We start from the raw sequence: 6000 nt of genomic DNA, 5'->3' as shown, positions 1-6000 counted from the left end.
CTACACTCAATTCTCAGGTTTGAACAGCGGTGGCTCCTCTTGATCTGCTTGTTGAGTTTCCATCTTTGTTTCTCTGAGAGCCTCTGCTGCCGCTTCTAGCCTCTGCTGCCTCTGAAGCATGTATTCGCTAGTAGGTTGAATTTCTGTAAAAGGAGGGTGGCATTCCAACTGATCAGGCAGTCGCAACTTCTTTTCAAACATCAGGAAACTTGCTGTCTTGCCCGTCACAGTGTGGGAGGTAACTCGGTATGCCCGCGTGAGCTGGGGCAGGAGTTCATCCCAATCTTCCTGTCTTCACGCCAACAGCATGGCTCTTAGTGAGTTGCCCAGGCCTCGATTATTTCTCTTCCCGATCCCATTTGCCTAAGGATGGTAGGGAGTAGTGCGTGTCTTGCTCACCTTTCAAAGATGACAGAGCTCCTCCATCATTTGACTGTCAAATTGAGTGCCTTGGTCTGCATGGACTTGCTGTGGAAACCCCAGGTAGCAGAACACCCTTTCATCGAGAGTACTGGCCACCACTAGAACCATGGCTTCCGGGATGGCAATAGCATCCTGCCATCGAGTAAAATGATCTGATAACACTAATATCTACTTATTACCTTTTGGAGTGGGGGAGGAGGCCCAACAACTTAACGGTAATCTTCTGCCAGGGTCGGTCAGCGTACAATCACTGCCGGCTTTCTGCAGGCTTAGTTCTGCCAAGCTTGGCAGCCTGGCACTCCTCAAAGCTACGTATTAACCTGTAGACATCGGCTGTTAGTCCGGCCCAGTACCATGTAAGCTGGAGGCGACCTGCCTTCTTTTCCTACCAGAGTGGGTCATGGCGTGTGTTTGCCAAGTAACCAGCTCCCTCATGGCTGGTGAGCACATGGCACACCATCGAGGTTGACCATGAGGAGCCACTCCGGCTTCCATCCCGCCATCCGGTCTGATTCTCAGAGGTTCCGTTTTGCTATGCAGAACCTTGAGCTCCTGGCTTCCAAAATCCAATTGCTCCAAAGGCATTTTAGTGTGGCTCAGAATTGCTTGATACATTATGGCTACGGCACTCTTGCCTTTGCTCTGTAGCCAAGCAAACTGGTTTGTTAGCTGAGCGGATGCCTCGGGTCTGAGGATGGCTTTGATCAACAGCAGGCCGGCCCATGCCCTCCTGGTGGCAGGGTGCCAGTCCGTCTGGCTGGTCATCTCATGCGTGATCAGACTATGAGGCTGGCAACATCAGCTCAGCTCTTACGTGGTTCCTGGTGGAGCCTAGTAGTGCCTCGGATCATCACTCGCTCAATTTCAGAGAATCCAAGGATGGCCTCGACCAGTCCCGAGTTGACCTTGGCTGTCCCAGTAGTGAGACAGGGGATTGCATACTTCGACCGGACGCTTCGGGCACGAGTCTGGCAATTCCTGACGAAGCATGGTTTCCCTCTACCGCTCTATTCTTCTCCTGGCAAATAGTTTTCTGGCTTGTTCTGTGTTCTGGCACGAGAGTCTTATAGCATTATAAGAGGGTCTAATAGCATTGCACAAGGGTCGGCAGCATTATACAGTTCCCGGAGATACTAGGAGATCTGTGGCTCAGCCTCTACTAGGGTAATTGGCATGGCACGGCCTCCCTTGAAGGAAGGGCCGGCGATAGAAGGCACTTCCACACTGGTGTAAGCGCCTATGGTGGTTCTAGAACAGAAAGCCAGGGGCTGCGGAGCTGGGTTGAGACACCTAACCAACACCTTTTTGTTTGCTCTAGGCTCATTCAGGCTTGTGGCTAAAGGTGGGCCTTTGGGGTACCCTTCATTCTTAGTGGACAGAAAATCCATGTAGGTAATCTACATCAGACCGCAACCTCTGCCCTAGCTGACACTACCAAGTCTCTAATCACTTAGACTTTATTCTGGAAGATTTTCCCCGTTTGGTCGGTACAAGCCAATAGCTTCCCATCTACCTTAACCATGAGTCGTTAAAACTCCATCGAGCATTGGTGTGCCATAAAGAAGGACATGCTCAGAATAGCGTCTTCGTTAATCCGGCTGACTATGCAGACTTCTTCAGCGTTCACTTCGTGGAGCCTTACAGGGAGCCGGATTATGCCATAAAAGGGTAAACTGGTACAATCCGCAAGCAGGCCATGGTCATCACTCTTCTCCAAGTAGTCTCCTACCATCCGGGAAAATCAGTCGAACATCAGTTTTCCCAGCAGATTGGTTGTGCATCCGGTATCCAACAGAATTGCACTGCTCGACCTTCGATTTTCTCCGAGAAGAATTGGCTGGTAGAGTGTGGGCATTCCAGCAGATGTGCGTTGGCAGGCTCTCTGTGTTTGAAGGGAGGTGCCTGAGGCTGCTTCGTTTGTGCCAGTAGAGAACGTGCCTGGGTTGGTTTCTTTGGGTAGTGGCGAGAGGCTGTCCTCTGTGGGACAGGGCGCCGAGGTATTCAAGGGAAAAGCATAGTACTCGTTTTGGTTTACTTGGTTTATCTGGTTACTCGTTTTCTAGGTTTAGTAGCTGCAACCCGTTCTGGGTAGATTTGGCATTGTTTCCTCGGATAGATGAGGGTAAGGCCTTGGCTAAAAAGGAATCGGTATTATGTTTCCTTTAGGTTACCGCAGTGGCCTTGATGCAGCTGGTAGTGGGTGCTACCGCTGCGGCCTTCTTCTGATTCCCGGTTCCTTTTTTTTCTGACTAAGACACTCTTTTCAGAGATTTTCAGTGCTCTCACATCCCCAACAGATGGTAGGCTTATCTTCTTGGGGCTCCATTGGCTTGTTTTGCAACTGTTTGACCTGCTCGCTAGTTGCTTTACAGTAGATAAAAGTACCTTCAGGGTGTCTTGTTTGACTTCGCTTACTGCACTGTGTTCAGGACTGGCTTCCGAGTTTTCTATCTCCTCTACCAATGCTTAGATGAGACTGCACGGGATTTTTTTCTTTCCAGATTTGATCTAGAGAAATTTTCCTCTAGCCCACACTGCGTCTGCAATGGTTTTTGTAGGCACTGCTAGAAGGTGCTGCTGTAGTGCAGGGTAGTTCAGAGAGTTTGAGAAATACTTCTTGATCATGTTGCATCTAAAAGGTTCGAGCAGTTCGGCGTATGCTATTTTAACTAGCCTTTCGATTTCAGTCGCGCGTTTGTGCAGGAAGATTTGGTTTCCTATGTTCAAACTGTTCAATTCTGCTTTGGCCTGTCGAAGAGATAATCCAAATCGGTCTCGGATGGCTTCAAAGATGGCAGCCACTCCGACTACCCTTCTGCATAACTCTGCTTCTCCCTTCAATGCCTCTCTGAGATACAGAGTGCTGGCCTCTTCGGCCCACTTATTTGCAGCTGCGACTTATCTAAGTTGGCTAGTAAAGTATTCTGGGTCTCCGAGGCCATTATATTCAGGGGTTTTGAATTGGTCAGCCAGTTCTGGGTTCCGATTTAACCTGATGAGTTGCTCTATAGCATCAGCTAGTTGGTCTGTGTCCTAGCTTGCACTCCTTGCCCTCCTTTGGAATATAATTCTTAGTAGGCGCCAAGTTTTTCAATGAATGATGGAAATCCCTATAAATGATTTTGGCCTGATGCGGAACCCTCAAGCTTTTTTGGTGGTTTCAATCGTCTCAACAAAGTGGGGGATGGCTGACGCAATGCTAGTCATCAACCCTTCACTGGAAGTGCTAGATCACCTTCTGTTTATACTAAACCGCAGGGTTTTTCTACGAATGTGAAAGATAGCCGTATCTTGGCCAGATTCGGAACCCTCGGTGTTTGCCGTACTACTTTGGTTTTCTTCTACTGAGGCTGCTTTTGAAAGCAGGGCAGGAGGTCTGCCGGAGTCTGACTTCCAGATGGTGCCTGTAGGGTTTGACACAATTCCATCGCTGCTACTAGTGTAAAGGATTTTTTGGCCTTTACTCTGGCATGATCTAGAATCTAGATTGTAATAAGTGTTGCATGAACGTAAGAGAAATTAGTGTGTTTTTTTCGTTCATTTCATTTCGAAGGAGATTTCATTAGTCTTGAAACTGCGACTATTCTGCTCTCCTAGTGAGAGCGCTCTTCATATATACATATATTTTCCGCAGACCGTATAATGGAACCGGGTAAAAAGCCGTATAAGAATAATGATTAATAGAGTCGCTAACACATTGAACTAGTTACGGCCAAACTAACAAAGTATTAGTGATAAGACACATAATCTAGACAAACACGATATGCAAAATATATATGAGAGTAATTGTATGCGAGTAAAACACATGATAAAGACAGACACAGTATGCAAAATATATAAGAGTAATTATATGTGAGTATATAAAACATCGAAAATAAATTTGCTTCCCCCACACTAATGCTAAAAGAGTGTATAGATGATTGAGGAGCATATATGTAAGATCTCATACTGTGGCAATGGGGTAAAGTTGACCACTCCTGGTTAGATTGACAATCTATAACAGGTTCTCCTGTCATTTCATAGCCTGATATACACGTATATCTAACTTTTGTACCAGTAGCGAGTAAGACATTGCCATTTTCTATTTGTGGTGCACCACCACAATCTACTTATAAAAACATAAATATATATATGTCGCTGTACAGGATTTTGAAAGAAATATTCATAAAACTTTCAATTGTCAACATCTGCCTTTTTATTGCTGTTAGAAGCTAAAATGTTAAAACATGTTTGATAGTGGATTTACAACTTGGTCGACGCTAACAACCCTGCACACACAATTGCTTACAATTGCAATACAATAAACCAACTACTTAATTCATTAGATTTCAATTCCTTTATAAATGTTAAGACAGACTTCCAATTACCTTCTACAATTGGACTCAAGGTACAGTTGGGAGCACGACTCCACTCTCCATTCAGTTGACATGTTATAAACATTGGATCGTCAGTGGTGTAACCAGGTAGACATTGGTAGGTAGCTGATTTTCCAAACTGTGTTCCAGTCATAGAAACCAGACCAGCATTGTCTGGAGTAGGAGACATTTCACAGGTAATCACTGCAACGATTACACGAAGTGTTGCTTTAAATTGTAATACATCAAAATAGGGAACAAGTTTATTCTTCTATAAATCTCATTTGATCTGTAGAACTTACCATCACACTCTGGTGGAACAGTCCAATGCCCATTTGTCTCACAGTAAATGAATTCATCTCCAACCATCAGGTAACCTGTATGACAATGGTACTTTGTTCTATCATTCAGGTAGTGACCATAGACACGCCTGACTCCATTCTGAATCTGTGGTGGGTTTCCACACCGTATTCCTGAAACAATACATAAGTCATGGGACACAACTTATTCAATATGTGTAGCTTGATGTTTCTATATTTGGAGTTATTAGTCCTTTTTTCTTTTTACCCAGCATGCTTTGCTCTGTCATGTCTGCTGTTCTGTGTAGACCATAGGCAGTCTAATTGTAACACAACTCACCTATGATTACTGTTGAAAGCATTACTTCAATTTTACAGTTACCATGGCTTCCAAGTTACTTTTTAAGTAAACCTCAAACGCTGTGAAAATGTAAAAATATTCTTTAGGAATATTTGATTTGTAAAAATTATTTGTAAGCCGTGAAATTTTTAGAAATAAGACACATAGAGAACAATGTTTAACTTACTTTGACAACTAGGTGGCGTTGACCACTGCTGGTTAATTTGGCAGTTTATAGCAGGTTCTCCTGTCATCTCATAGCCTGGGAGACATACATATAAAGCTTGAGATCCTACCTCTGCGCCATGAGAAAGAGTGAAGTTTTGTGCATTTTCTATTGCAGGAGGATCGTCACAATTCAGCACTTCAACAGTAAACATGCAATATATGTTAATACATTATATAAAAATGCTATAATCTAACCATTACAAATGGTGTTGTTATGTCTGTAGTTCTGCCATACAGACATCCACTATATCAGAATACCATTCGTAAGTTATTTCTAAGTCCTTTCTATTTTATTGTGAGCTACTGACAGCTGTTCTTACATACAGCTACTCATTAATAATATAATTCTCTTGTA

Source organism: Watersipora subatra, chromosome 8 (genome assembly GCF_963576615.1).
Source record: "Watersipora subatra chromosome 8, tzWatSuba1.1, whole genome shotgun sequence".
In the NCBI taxonomy this organism is placed as follows: domain Eukaryota; kingdom Metazoa; phylum Bryozoa; class Gymnolaemata; order Cheilostomatida; family Watersiporidae; genus Watersipora; species Watersipora subatra.
Note: the sequence above shows the minus strand (reverse complement) of the source record.